Here is a 15,583-nt window from a genome sequence, read left to right on the forward strand (position 1 = left end):
AAGAAAGGGCCCTGGTAACATGACTACCCGCATACCCGAATTTGAATATTAGGTGCTGGAACGCGTTGCAGTGGACCCCAGTATAAGGATTCGTCGTATTGCACGTGAAATGGGCGCTGCACATACTAGCGTGTGACGAGTACTCCACGAACAGCAATTACACCAATATCGCCCACAACGAGTCCATTCAATGCTTGTAACTAACTTTGCACCAAGGGTCGTTGCGTGTCAGTGGTTGATCGACCATATTTCCACCAAATCGTGATATTTACTGACAAGACCACATTTGATCGTGGTGGTATTTCCAAAAGGAGGAATAGACATGTGTGGGATGAGGGAAACTCTCACGGTCTAGTAGAGTCACATCATCAAGTATGTTTTGCTGTGAATATCTGTGCCGGCATTGTAGGGGACACTCATTAGGCCATATCTTCTACCTGGGCACCTGAACTTGAGGTTCATGCAAAGAGTTGTACCTGAGTTGTTGGAGAACACACCCTTGGTTGTTCGTGAGAGGATGTGGATACAACACTGCGGTGCACCGCCTAGTTTCAGGGTGGATGATGGCAACTACACTCCTGGAAATTGAAATAAGAACACCGTGAATTCATTGTCCCAGGAAGGGGAAACTTTATTGACACATTCCTGGGGTCAGATACATCACATGATCACACTGACAGAACCACAGGCACATAGACACAGGCAACAGAGCATGCACAATGTCGGCACTAGTACAGTGTATATCCACCTTTCGCAGCAATGCAGGTTGCTATTCTCCCATGGAGACGATCGTAGAGATGCTGGATGTAGTCCTGTGGAACGGCTTGCCATGCCATTTCCACCTGGCGCCTCAGTTGGACCAGCGTTCGTGCTGGACGTGCAGACCGCGTGAGACGACGCTTCATCCAGTCCCAAACATGCTCAATGGGGGACAGATCCGGAGATCTTGCTGGCCAGGGTAGTTGACTTACACCTTCTAGAGCACGTTGGGTGGCACGGGATACATGCGGACGTGCATTGTCCTGTTGGAACAGCAAGTTCCCTTGCCGGTCTAGGAATGGTAGAACGATGGGTTCGATGACGGTTTGGATGTACCGTGCACTATTCAGTGTCCCCTCGACGATCACCAGTGGTGTACGGCCAGTGTAGGAGATTGCTCCCCACACCATGATGCCGGGTGTTGGCCCTGTGTGCCTCGGTCGTATGCAGTCCTGATTGTGGCGCTCACCTGCACGGCGCCAAACACGCATAAGACCATCATTGGCACCAAGGCAGAAGCGACTCTCATCGCTGAAGACGACACGTCTCCATTCGTCCCTCCATTCACGCCTGTCGCGACACCACTGGAGGCGGGCTGCACGATGTTGGGGCGTGAGCGGAAGACGGCCTAACGGTGTGCGGGACCGTAGCCCAGCTTCATGGAGACGGTTGCGAATGGTCCTCGCCGATACCCCAGGAGCAACAGTGTCCCTAATTTGCTGGGAAGTGGCGGTGCGGTCCCCTACGGCACTGCGTAGGATCCTACGGTCTTGGCGTGCATCCGTGCGTCGCTGCGGTCCGGTCCCAGGTCGACGGGCACGTGCACCTTCCGCCGACCACTGGCGACAACATCGATGTACTGTGGAGACCTCACGCCCCACGTGTTGAGCAATTCGGCGGTACGTCCACCCGGCCTCCCGCATGCCCACTATACGCCCTCGCTCAAAGTCCGTCAACTGCACATACGGTTCACGTCCACGCTGTCGCGGCATGCTACCAGTGTTAAAGACTGCGATGGAGCTCCGTATGCCACGGCAAACTGGCTGACACTGACGGAGGCGGTGCACAAATGCTGCGCAGCTAGCGCCATTCGACGGCCAACACCGCGGTTCCTGGTGTGTCCGCTGTGCCGTGCGTGTGATCATTGCTTGTACAGCCCTCTCGCAGTGTCCGGAGCAAGTATGGTGGGTCTGACACACCGGTGTCAATGTGTTCTTTTTTCCATTTCCAGGAGTGTATCTCGTGCCGTATTTCCTGGTCGCTGGCTTGGAAAGGGAGGTCCTATTCCATCACCTGCGAGGTCATCTGACCTGAATCCCCTTGATTATTTCCTATGGGGATACCTAGTCACTTGTGTATGAGAACCTAGTCGATACGGAGATGAATTGTGCCAGAATTGTAGCTGCTTCTGATGTGATTTGAAACACGCCAGGGATATTTGTCAGGGTGCGTCAGAATCTTGTTCGCCGATGTCATGCTTGCATTGAGGTTGATGGCCGTCAGTTTCAGCATATTTTGTAAGACATAGTACAAATGGTACGTTCATTGTGTCAATAATGGTATTTGCAGTTAACTGTAACTAATATAAACACTAAAGTATACAGTAATGTGATTTTATTCCCATTATCTCCTTAAGCTAGCTTCTCCGACCCCAGGTTCTCTACCTCAAACTGTTCAGTGTAGTATCCCCTGTGTCATGTAAAATTTTTGCACGCTCTTGACGAAATATCCTATAGATTCAGCATGGCTATTCAATATGGACATTAAAAATGAAATTTTAAGAGGTTCGTATGGCAGGATGTACTGTTAATTTACACGTCAGTGTTCAGAGAGTATAGGCTAAACACAGCTGGTGATTCAGTATTTATTGCTGTTAGAAATAATAACCTTGGAGTGAAATTGAAGTAAATAGTTCCTGATGATACAGTTTCTGACGAGTCCAAAGGAAACTTGAGTCATTTCAAACAGGTACCCCATTCATACAGTTACAGTGAGTGGTGACTTCAATCTGCACTCAATGTGTTAGCGAAAGGACATGTTTAAAGTAATCACCAAATGGTTGTGGCACGATTGAGTACCGTAACATCCTAACACTCCAAAAATAAACGCAAAATTCATCTGTTAAAAAAATCAGATAAACATTCTTTTGACGCCTTCCTAAGAAACAGTCACCACTCCTTCCAAGCTGACTATGCCATTGTAGACCTGATGTGGTTTAAAATCAAAGAAATAGTATCAACGGCAATTGAGAGATATGTTACACAAAACATATCAAAATACTGTTGCAAAAGCAAAGAAAAAATCTGGTCAAATTTAAAAGAACCCAAAATCCACAAGATTGATAAAGTTTTACAAAAGCTCGAGATCTGGCGCGTGCTTCAGTTCGTGATACTTTTAACAGTTTTCAAAAATAAACTCTGGCCCGAAATCTGGCAGAAAACCCAAAGAGATTTTGGTCGTATGTAAAATGCAGCAACGGAGAGACGCTATCAATACCGTCGCTGTGCGAAAGCAGTAAGAATACTACTGAAGACAGCGCCGATAAAGCGGAGTTACTAAACCTGGTTTTCCGAAATTCCTTCATAAACAAAGACGAAGTAAGTATTCCATAATTCGAATCAAGAACAACTGCTTACATGAGTAACTTAAAATTAGATATCGGTATAACGAAGCTGCTTAAATCACTTAATAAAGGCAAAGCCTCCGATCCAGATTGTATAAGAGATTTGTTCCTTTCAGACTATGCTGATACATTAGCTCCATACGTAGCAATTATATACAAACGCTCGCTCGTGGAAATATCCGTTCCTAAAGACTGGAAAGTTGCACAAGTCACACCAACACCCAAGAAAGGGACTGGGAGTAATCCGCTGAATTACGGGCCCATATCTCTAACGCATATTTTCAGTAAGGTTTTGAAACATATTCTGTGTTCGCACATTACGAACTACCTCGAAGAAACCGATTTATTGACAACCAGATAATACGGATTTAGAAAATATTGTTCTTGCGAAACACAACCAGCTCATTTCCTCACGAAGTAATGAGTGCTATAGACAAGGAATGTCAAACTGATTCCATATTTTTAGATTTCTAGCAGGCTTTTGACACCGTTGCCCACAAATTTCTTCTAATCAAATTTCGTTCTTATGGAGTATTGTCTCAGTTATGAGACTGGTTTCGTTATTTCCCGTCAGAAAGTTCACAGTTCGTAATAACTGACGCAAAGTCATCGAGTAACACAAAAGTTATACCCGGAGATCCCCAGGGAAGTGTCATAGGCCCTATGCTTTTCCTGATCTGCATAAACGATTTAGGAGACAATCCGAGCAGCCCTCCTAGATTTTTGTACAGATACTGTCATTTACCGTCTCATAAAGTCGTCAGATGATCAAAACCAATTGCAAAATGATTTAGACAAGATATCTGCATAGTGAGAAAAGTGGCAGTTGACTCTAAATAATGCAAAGTGTGATGTAATCCACATGTGTACTAAAAGGAGTCAGCTAAATTTCGGCTACACAACAAGTCACACAAATCTGTAAATTCAACTAAATACTTGGGGATTACAATTACAAATAAGGTAAATTGGGACGATCACATAGATGATGTTGTTGGGAAAGCAAACCAAAGACTACATTTTATTGGCAGTACCCTTAGAAAATGCCAAAGATCTACTAAAGACCCTCTTCTGGAATATTGCTGTGCAGCATGGTATCCGGATCAGACCGGATTGATAGGGGAAATCGGAGAAGTTGAAAGAACGACAGCTCGTTTTGCTATCGGGAAATAAGGGAGAGAGTGCTATGGGTATGATACACGTAATGTTGTGGCAATCAATAAAACAAAGGAGCATTTTGTTGCAGCAGGAATTTCTCATGACAGTTCGATCACCAACTTTCTCCTCGGAGTGTGAAAATATTGTGTTGGCGGCAGCCTACATAGAAAGAAAACATCATCATAATAAAATACGAGAAATCACGCTGTTAGTGAGTGGAATGGCAGAGAAATAGCTTGAAGGTGGTTTGATGAATCCTCTTCCAGGCAGTTAATTGTGATTTTGAGAACAATGATGTATATTTGTGAATTATAAATTGCAGCAATCAGTCGTCCTTGCTTAAATTTTATTATGCACATCTAGATTTCAGCTAGAAGCTAGCCATTCTCAATGCTAAGAATACAAAAAGTTCATAGTCAGATGATGTCATAAAAAGTTACAAGTAATGGCCTAACTCACATAGTTTGTATATTACATACCACTATTATTTTCGCTCAAAACATGTAAGTCCCTGTTGATCGGGCTTCACCCACAGTTCATTGAATACTACTGTCTGCGGAAGGCAGGTTGTATGGATAACACATCGGTTGGTAACATGGCGCCATCTACTTCAACTACGTATATAAAATTCAAGGGAAGTAAACCATTTGAAATTTGTATGAGAATTACATAAAATGAAACATGAGTAACATTCTTTACATTGTGTCCGACTTATTTCATATTTGCCGGAAAGTAATAAGATTTCCATGTTCACTCCTTGTGAGTCCGTTATTATTATTAAAACATCTAAATTACGTCAGATAGGTAAAACTTTTTAAATTTTTTTTGTTAAATTTATAAGACACGGGAAGACACGTGCTGTATACACCTATTAGTTGATATGGCCTAAATATTTTTATTTTTATACTATATCTCCCTTTTGATTAATCTTGTGTATGTAGTTACTTTCAGTGAATTACAAAATTATGTTTATGATTTCTGTCACAAATTTTAAATCTGCTGCTCGGATCCCTTTTACCAAGACACCCAACATTTATGAGAAGAGTGTATGAAAATTGAGCCACTTAACAATGTTTCCTCTATGGACGAAGGTAAAATACTGTTGTTAGCATCTAGCCTGAAGTGAGTCAATGGCAACAATCTCAGTGCCTCTGAGATCATTTAGTATGATCAGTTTATTCATTCGTTAACAATTTTATAATCTGAGCACATTAAATCAGTGGTACACCTGAACTTCACGGTAACGATGGTTCTTTTTTTAAATTTATTGAGGAAAGTGAAACCAAAACAGAAACGTCTTACTTACCATGTTCGAATGGCAAGAATGTTTCTTTTTTTGTAACAATGGCTTTGTAGTTGTTTTCTCTTCAGAAACAGTATACATAGCACCAACGTTGCCTTTGCAGTTGTTGAGTGGTACTTAAGTAAATAAATTAGTGAAATCAAAGTGAACTAGAAATTAGAATATAAATGGAAAACTTGGTTTAGTTTGGAGTGTTACATACTGGCTCACAGCGGGCCGAACAGCAGAGACAATGACCGTGAAGTCAGCAAGTTCCACATAAGCGGGCGCTGTCGATTCAGCCGTCAGGGCATCGCCCGACCGGCTCACGTGTTTCTCAGTGGTCGCATGTGAGCAAAAGGCCCTCCCCTACATCCCAAGAGCCAATGACCGACGTTAAGAAGATTCTTCGAGAAGCTTTTCAACGTGACAGAAGAGGCAATGACCGGCTCACGTGTTTCTCAGTTGTCGTATGTGAGCAAAGGCCCTCGCCTACATTCCAAGAGCCAATGACCGACGTTAAGAAGAATCTTCGAGAATCTTTTCAACGTGACAGAAGAGGCAATGGCCGTGAAGTCGTTCACCTCCAGTAAACTGAAGTGAATAAATACGCGAGACGCAGTGGGCCCGAGAGATGTAGATGAAGACGAGAGGAAGACGAAGGCGAAGACGGAGACGAAGACGGAGACGAGCGACGAAGAAGACGAAGAAGAAGCGTAGCAGTTGTTTTAAGTTAGTTTCGGTGCTGAAGACGGTCATGCAAGAAGAGACTACATCATGCACAGACGCACCAAGTCCGCCGCTGTAATGGAATAGCAAGCAGCAGCCTCAGTGCCAGAAGAAGAAGTTAAAAGGTATTTTGAAGTCTGATTTTACATACCCGGGTGACTCGTGAGGACGGGAAGGAGACGGCCTTACTTCAGCAGTCACCTGTGAGCTGGATGAAGACCTGACAGCCGAAGACTGGCAAGCGGGAGTCCGTGGTTCGAGTCCGGGACACTGGCCTTCCCCCGCCGCGCCGCTCCGCTGGTCGACGCACAACACACGCGGCCGCTTAGAGAAGAGAAACACTGGGACGCCACATTCAAGGTATCACCATCCGATGCACGACGCCGCTCGCAATAATTAAACAGGCCACCTCGCGCTGCGCGTCTCCGGTCAGCTGGGCGAGACGGCGACACGAGATACACACCGCTACGCGTAATCAGACGCCGCCGCCGCCGCCGCCGCCGCCGCTGCCGCAGCAGAAGGCTACGCAAACGACACGGCTGTCGCTCTCCGAACCAGAACGTCCAGTAAGATAACAGCTGTACGAAACTTTCAATAAAAGTTATCTTAGGTAAAAATGATGTTTCATTCGACCTCATACCCGAGCCAAGGGAGAACCCACCCTGCCCACATTTTGTAAGAGAGAAAAGTTTATTTATTTAATATTTTCACCCTGACAGAATGCTTGAGAATGCTCATCCTGACAATTGACAGCATCAAAAGAGAAAACCCACTTACATTTAGTAGCAGAAGTGCTACATTTAGTAACACAGCTGTTACATTTGATGTCAGAAGCCGTAGTAACTGTTACATTTGGTGTCAGAGAAAAAACCCTTGGCTCAATATGAGGTGTGAATGACAGTCACTAAAGATCCACAGTTAGTATTGTTTAATGTGTGAAAGGATAGAGGTTTGCATAGCAGTCGTAATATTTTCTTTATTTAGAAGTGTATTCTCTCTCATAATTTTAAGAGTTTGTCGAAAATATTTAAACATCCTTTTCATTCAGTGTGGTAAGATTGTGTAACTAACAGTTTGTAAAATGATGACACGAAATCGTACAAAGTCAGAGTCAGCACCACAAGCGGTTTCTACTGAGGAAGCTATTCAGAGCTTAGTTAATCAGATAGAACAGCTTAAAAATGATAATAATATATTATTTAAACAGTTGTGTGAGGTTAGGCAAACCAGTGCAATCCCTCCCACCCTAGATTCCTCAGCAGCGGCCTTGGTAACTCCTTTTTCAGGTAAACCTGGCGAAGACATAACAGCCTTTTTTGATGATTTAGTAGCAGCTGCAAAGTTAGGATCGTGGTCAGATGAACAGCTCTTACAAATGACAAAGTTAAGATTGCTAGGAGAGGCTAAAGCACACGTATTATACCATGAAGAATTACGGAATGCTCCAACATTTGATGAATTGAAGAAAGGATTGCTTAAACGTTTTCAAAAACAGAACAGCTGTAGATTTTATAGGGAACAGTTAAACACTATCACTCAGAGGCAAAACGAGTCGTTAGAAAGCTTTGTAGATAGGATTAGAAAAGTTAATATTAACACCTATCAGTTGACAACTAGTGATGAAGCAAATAAAGTTATTTTACAAGAGGCAGAAGATAGAGCTCTAGATACATTTTTACGTGGGTTACCTCCTGAAACGTCCCGTCGTGTCAGGGCAGAGTTTCCTAAGAATTTAGCAGAAGCTGTATCTGTGGCGACAGCTTTTGAAGAAATTGACATTGCCACCAGATACAAGGAGAAGCGAAATGTATTTTCAGCAGGAGTACGATGTTTTAGGTGCAATCGACAGGGCCATATAGCAAAAAACTGCAGACAACCTAAATGCAATAATTGTCAAAGAATAGGTCACACATTCAAGGAATGCAGGTCTAAGAAAGTTTTTGGAAATAGAAATCAGTTAAACTCAAACGGGAATGTCGGAGCCGCCGCCAGGCGTTCCCAATAAAATTTCATGCCATTAAGGCGAATGTGAAGGCGGAATGCTGGTTATCTGCTACCATACGGGATAAAGAGGTAAGGATACTGGTGGATACAGGCGCAAACGTATCAATAGTGAGTAATGAATGTATTGGAGAAAAGAAATATGACCCTCCAAGGTATAGATTGAGTGGAGTAGGAGGAGGTACAGTGAAGTCATTAGGATGTACATCATTGATTTTCTATATTCACGGTGTACAATTTCAAGAAGATGTAGAAGTGGTAACAAAGATAACTGACGGGTACGACGCGATCCTAGGGTTGGATTTCCTGAATAAACATCACGCTAAAATTGACCTCAGACAGCAAACTGTAGAACTTAGCGGAATAGTATTTCAGCTAGGTGACACCGCTGCAAAGGGCCCTCTGCCGCAAGATTTCCCTAACCGGAAGGCGAAATCAACTACACTGCGTGCAACGTCCTTGCAGGTTGATTCGCGGGATCAGATACCATCTGGCTCAGGAAAACTTCTCTGGATGACCGTTGACCCCGAGGTACCTATAGACACAATATGTCTAATAGAGCCACTAGAGGAAAATGAGGAATTAGATGTACGTAGAAGTGTTGTACGGGTTCAAGACGTTGAGGGAGAAAGAAAAGTACCGGTACATATAGACAATTTTGGAGTGGAGGACAAAGAGTTGCATAAGGGAATATTAGTAGCTACAGTCAGTACTTTTGAAGAAGAAGATTTTATTTGGTCAGATATTAATGATGGTCAGAAACCAGACGCCTATAAAACCGCATTACGCCAGAAGATTGAGCATTTGCAAGGAAAGGATAGAGACACGATAGAAGCAGTTTTAGTTGAGTTTCAAGATTTATTTAATGCAGAAGGTCCACTGCCAGCAACAGATATCACACAGCATAGGATCCCAACAGGAAATAGCCCCCCAGTTTATAGAAAGCCTTATAGAGTTGCGCATCACTTACAGCCAGTACTGGATGAATTTTTAGAACAGCACCTAAAAGATGGAATCATAGAATATTCTGATTCGCCTTATAATTCAAATATTGTAATTATTCCAAAGAAGTCTCCCGACGGTACGAAACGATATAGATTTTGTTGTGACTACAGACACCTTAACAAACAAACTATCTCAGATGTTTATCCTCTTCCAAACATTACAGATATCATTGACAGTTTAGGTAACAGTAAATACTTTTCAACAATCGATTTACGTAGCGGATATCATCAATTGGAAGTTGCACCTGAAGATAGGCATAAAACAGCATTTTCTACCCCTGGAGGCCACTGGCAATTTAAAAGAATGCCTTTCGGTTTGAAAAATGCACCAGCAACTTTTCAAAGACTACTCGATGGAGTATTGCGAGGACTAAAAACTCAGCAATGTTGTGTATATCTAGACGATATTATTGTATTCTCCAAAGACATTAATGAACATGCTGTGCGTCTGCGTAATGTTTTTCAGAGACTTAGGAAAGCTAAATTAACATTAAATATGGAAAAATGTAGTTTTGCATTGACAGAGGTTACATACCTAGGGCATGTCATTAGTGGAAAAGGAATTAGAACAGATCCTCGATTAATTTCGGCAGTTAAGGACTTCCCAACACCACAACGCGTTAAGGAGGTACAAAGTTTTATTGGTCTCGCATCGTATTACCGAAAATATGTTCAAAATTTTGCTGAAATTGCCCGACCCCTAACCCAATTATTGAAAAAGGGTGCAAAATTTCATTGGTCTGAAGATTGTGAATCAGCATTTCAAACCCTTAAAGATAAGTTAACACACAGTCCAGTGTTAGCCTACCCAGATTATAATAAAGAATTTATTTTATCCTGTGACGCAAGTGGTCATTCAGTAGGAGTTGTTTTGAGTCAGAATATTAATGGCGCGGAACACCCCATAGCCTACGCTTCGAGACAACTAACAACAGCAGAAAGAAATTATTCCACAACAGAGAAAGAATTGTTAAGTGTTATTTATGGCATCAAATACTTTAAATGCTACTTGTATGGTAGGAAATTCAAGGTTATTACCGACCACGCAGCTTTAAAATGGTTGCTTGGGTTAAAGGATCCATCTAGTCGTCTCACGCGTTGGGCCCTATGTCTTTCCGAAATGGATTTCGAAGTTATCCACAAACCAGGCAAAAAACACACGAATGCAGATTGTCTAAGTCGGAAAATAGCACTTTTGGAAGCAACAGGCCGAGATACTGAGGACTGGAGAAAGGCACAAGATGAGGATACAGATTGCAAAAAATACGCATCTCAAAAACAATTTTGCTTTGAAGATGGTGTATTATGCCGTAAAACAAAACTTGGACCGCGAATTGTTGTTCCCCAACACCTTAGACAAGAAATAATGGCAGAGGCCCACGATCATATCCTTGCAGGACACGGTGGACAGCGGACAACCGAAAGACGTGTAGCAGAGCGATTTTGGTGGCAAACCAGAAAGCAGGATGTTGCGCAGTACGTTCGCAATTGCATTGCGTGCGCACAACGAGCTGAACTTTCTCGTTCAAAAATACCCTTACAGAGGCTCCCCGAGGCTTCATGTCCATTTCAAATCTGCGGAGTGGATCTCTACGGGCCATTTCATAAAACACCTGCTGGTAATAAGTATGTTCTTACAATTATAGATCACTTTTCACGCTATCTAGCTATGGTGAGTCTCCCAGATCAGCAAGCAAATACAGTTGCCCAAGCTCTAGTTAACAACTGGATACTTAAATTTGGCGTACCTGAAGCTATTATCACAGATCAGGGATCTAATTTTATGTCTGAACTAATGAAACAGCTATGCCACTTACTAAAAATACGCAAATTACGCACAACTCCGTTACACCCTCAGTGCAACGGACGCACAGAAAGAGTTCATCGGACAATTGGCAAGATGCTTAGTTATTATATTAACGAACAACATTCTAATTGGGATACGTATTTACCAATAATCGTGTCGGTATACAACGCCAAAACGCATGAAGCAACTGGCATGTCACCTTATGAAGTGGTTTATGGGAGAAAAATGCCGTCCCCTTTTGATGTAATCAGGCAGAAAAACGGAAAAGTCGGAGAAACAGTAAGAGATTTCAGTCGAATGATGAAAGATGTATGGAAAAAGGTTCAAAAATCTAATACAAAGGCTTTGGAACGACAGGAAAGATTAGGTAATACCCAAGCTAAATATCCAAATTACAAAATCGGTCAGTGGGTTATGCTTTCAACTCCTTACGTTGCGAAAGGAAAAACAAAGAAATTTGTAACAAACTACAGAGGTCCTTATCAAATTATTGAGATCACGTCACCAGTCAACGTTAAATTGCAACTGCCCACCAGAACTACTGTTGTGCATGTCAGTCGTTTAAAACCTTTTAAGGGCGCTCCAGATGTAATTCCTTCAACAATAGTGTCTGCTTTTCCGAAGGGTGGAGGAAGTTCACGAAGAGGAAAAAGAGTGGCCACGCCAGCACAACATACAGACATGACACCATACAAGTACAATCTTCGACCAAGACTGCGGATGTCCTAGTGGAATCTCAGTAGACTGTGGATAGTATACATATGTAAATAATTAATAAATGATAATGGTTTATTTTTAAAAAAAAAAAGTTGAACGAAGAAACACGTAGATCTTGTCGTTAACAATGTATTCCTTCTTTTTCTTTATTTTTGTTTTTACTAGGTTCGTAGGTCCATAACCATGTTGTTTGCTTTTTCAGAAAACGCCATGCAAGCATTTCCTACACAAAACCTATCCTACCTCAATGACTCCCTTGACAGTTCCCTTCTGAAGTCATTAGATACGTTCATAAACTCACAGCAAGACAAAATTGATGCCAATGTTATGATGCAACATGTCTTAAAATTAAAAGGTGAACACAAAACTAAAATTATAATGCTAGGAACGGGTATATCTGGAACCTTTGTGTTGGTGTTTCTGCTTTGTACAGTTTTCTTTTATTTAAGACGAAAAAATAAGCCAAATAACAATATACCACTTCATCAAATCCCTGTTAATTGGATACCACACTCTTAACTGGTGTACTTCAGTAGTTACTTTTGAGCATTAGTGTATTAATTTTGTTTATTGTACTTCATTCTTCATTAAACAGTCTCTTGTTAAAATAAACAATACTGTAGAATAGATATTCTTGCATTAGTATAGCGTAGATTAAACAGCTGTTGCTATGTAATTTTCTAAGTGAAAAATCTATTTTTTGTTTATTCATTCTCATCAAGATTTGTTACTCTTATTATAACCATTTATGTGTAAACTATGTGATTCATGAGCGCACAGGGCTTTTATAAAGTGATACAGTATTTTCAACATACTTAATGTGATGCATGTGTAAGTCGAGAGTTTTCAGTGCTTGTGTTTTTTCCGTGTGAAGAGTGGAGGAATGTTGAGTGGTAAATTCGAGGGCGAATTTCTCCGAAGGGTGGAGGAATGTTGAGTGGTACTTAAGTAAATAAATTAGTGAAATCAAAGTGAACTAGAAATTAGAATATAAATGGAAAACTTGGTTTAGTTTGGAGTGTTACATACTGGCTCACAGCGGGCCGAACAGCAGAGACAATGACCGTGAAGTCAGCAAGTTCCACATAAGCGGGCGCTGTCGATTCAGCCGTCAGGGCATCGCCCGACCGGCTCACGTGTTTCTCAGTGGTCGCATGTGAGCAAAAGGCCCTCACCTACATCCCAAGAGCCAATGACCGACGTTAAGAAGATTCTTCGAGAAGCTTTTCAACGTGACAGAAGAGGCAATGACCGGCTCACGTGTTTCTCAGTTGTCGTATGTGAGCAAAGGCCCTCGCCTACATTCCAAGAGCCAATGACCGACGTTAAGAAGAATCTTCGAGAATCTTTTCAACGTGACAGAAGAGGCAATGGCCGTGAAGTCGTTCACCTCCAGTAAACTGAAGTGAATAAATACGCGAGACGCAGTGGGCCCGAGAGATGTAGATGAAGACGAGAGGAAGACGAAGGCGAAGACGGAGACGAAGACGGAGACGAGCGACGAAGAAGACGAAGAAGAAGCGTAGCAGTTGTTTTAAGTTAGTTTCGGTGCTGAAGACGGTCATGCAAGAAGAGACTACATCATGCACAGACGCACCAAGTCCGCCGCTGTAATGGAATAGCAAGCAGCAGCCTCAGTGCCAGAAGAAGAAGTTAAAAGGTATTTTGAAGTCTGATTTTACATACCCGGGTGACTCGTGAGGACGGGAAGGAGACGGCCTTACTTCAGCAGTCACCTGTGAGCTGGATGAAGACCTGACAGCCGAAGACTGGCAAGCGGGAGTCCGTGGTTCGAGTCCGGGACACTGGCCTTCCCCCGCCGCGCCGCTCCGCTGGTCGACGCACAACACACGCGGCCGCTTAGAGAAGAGAAACACTGGGACGCCACATTCAAGGTATCACCATCCGATGCACGACGCCGCTCGCAATAATTAAACAGGCCACCTCGCGCTGCGCGTCTCCGGTCAGCTGGGCGAGACGGCGACACGAGATACACACCGCTACGCGTAATCAGACGCCGCCGCCGCCGCCGCCGCCGCCGCTGCCGCAGCAGAAGGCTACGCAAACGACACGGCTGTCGCTCTCCGAACCAGAACGTCCAGTAAGATAACAGCTGTACGAAACTTTCAATAAAAGTTATCTTAGGTAAAAATGATGTTTCATTCGACCTCATACCCGAGCCAAGGGAGAACCCACCCTGCCCACATTTTGTAAGAGAGAAAAGTTTATTTATTTAATATTTTCACCCTGACAGAATGCTTGAGAATGCTCATCCTGACAATTGACAGCATCAAAAGAGAAAACCCACTTACATTTAGTAGCAGAAGTGCTACATTTAGTAACACAGCTGTTACATTTGATGTCAGAAGCCGTAGTAACTGTTACACAGTTAATCTTGAGCTTTGATGTATTAATGGAGGAAAAAGAAGCACTACTTTGGTTTTCAGCTATCTTCAACCTATGGCAGGTTGAGCTACAGATTTTTCAGTAGTCTTGTATTGCCAGTATGTGAGGAATCGCGCTCCGAAGTCCGATTGCGTGAATTTTTCCTCACCCTGTTTATTGTACATATCACTGGGAAGTGCAGGATGGAGAGTGCTTCCTGCTGTACCTTATATTAGAGAGTCTTCCCGTTTCAGTTGCCTGTGGGGCGCGATATGAATGATTGCTTCAATACCTCTGCGCACGCTCAAATCATTCTAGTCTAGCGCCTGCCATGGCGAGGCAAATTTCACTCGGGCCGGGTATGCAGGCCGTCTGTGGGCCAAGCCTTTGCCTGTGTCACGTTTGCTCGTTCCTTCCCGGAAGCAGTCGGTACAGCGCAACATTTCGTTTGGGATTGAGGTGTGGCGTTTTTCGGTCGGCACAACTCTCTTCGGTCGGGCAGAATCATGGTGTCAACGCCGTTTACCCTTCGGTATTCGTTCATGGAACGTACGATGTACACAGGTCTAGTGGATGTTTGCACAAACTGAGTCACTCTACTCTGTCGTTACAAGGCTTTGAAAATGGATGGGAATACCATGCAGAAAGAATTTAACAATTTGTTTCACAATTAAAGAACAAAACGTGGAATTCATTACTCAATTCACCTACAAGTACTTTGTGCTAGATTCGCAGGCATGTGTGTATGAATTCCTAAGGGACCAAACTGCTGAGGTCATCGGTCCCTAGACTTACACACTACTTAAACTAACTTATGCTAAGAACAACACACATACCCATGCCCGGGGGGGGGGGGGGGGGGCTCGAAACTCCGGCGGGAGAGGCTGCTTGCTGGAATGCAGCACGTGATGAAATTGATAGTATGAATAGCAAAATTTCTAAAATCGTACACATTATTCCACTGACAGTTGAAACAGTTAAACAGTTTTCGATAGAACTCAACGAAAAGTATGGAGACTTTATGTATTATTGCAAAGTACGTTGGTTAAGCCAAGGGACATGCCTCGTTCGATTTTTCGATTTGAAACTCGCTATTGTTGACTCTGTAAGGGAAAAAGGAG

Source organism: Schistocerca cancellata, chromosome 4 (assembly GCF_023864275.1).
Source record: "Schistocerca cancellata isolate TAMUIC-IGC-003103 chromosome 4, iqSchCanc2.1, whole genome shotgun sequence".
NCBI classification, from domain to species: Eukaryota; Metazoa; Arthropoda; class Insecta; order Orthoptera; family Acrididae; genus Schistocerca; species Schistocerca cancellata.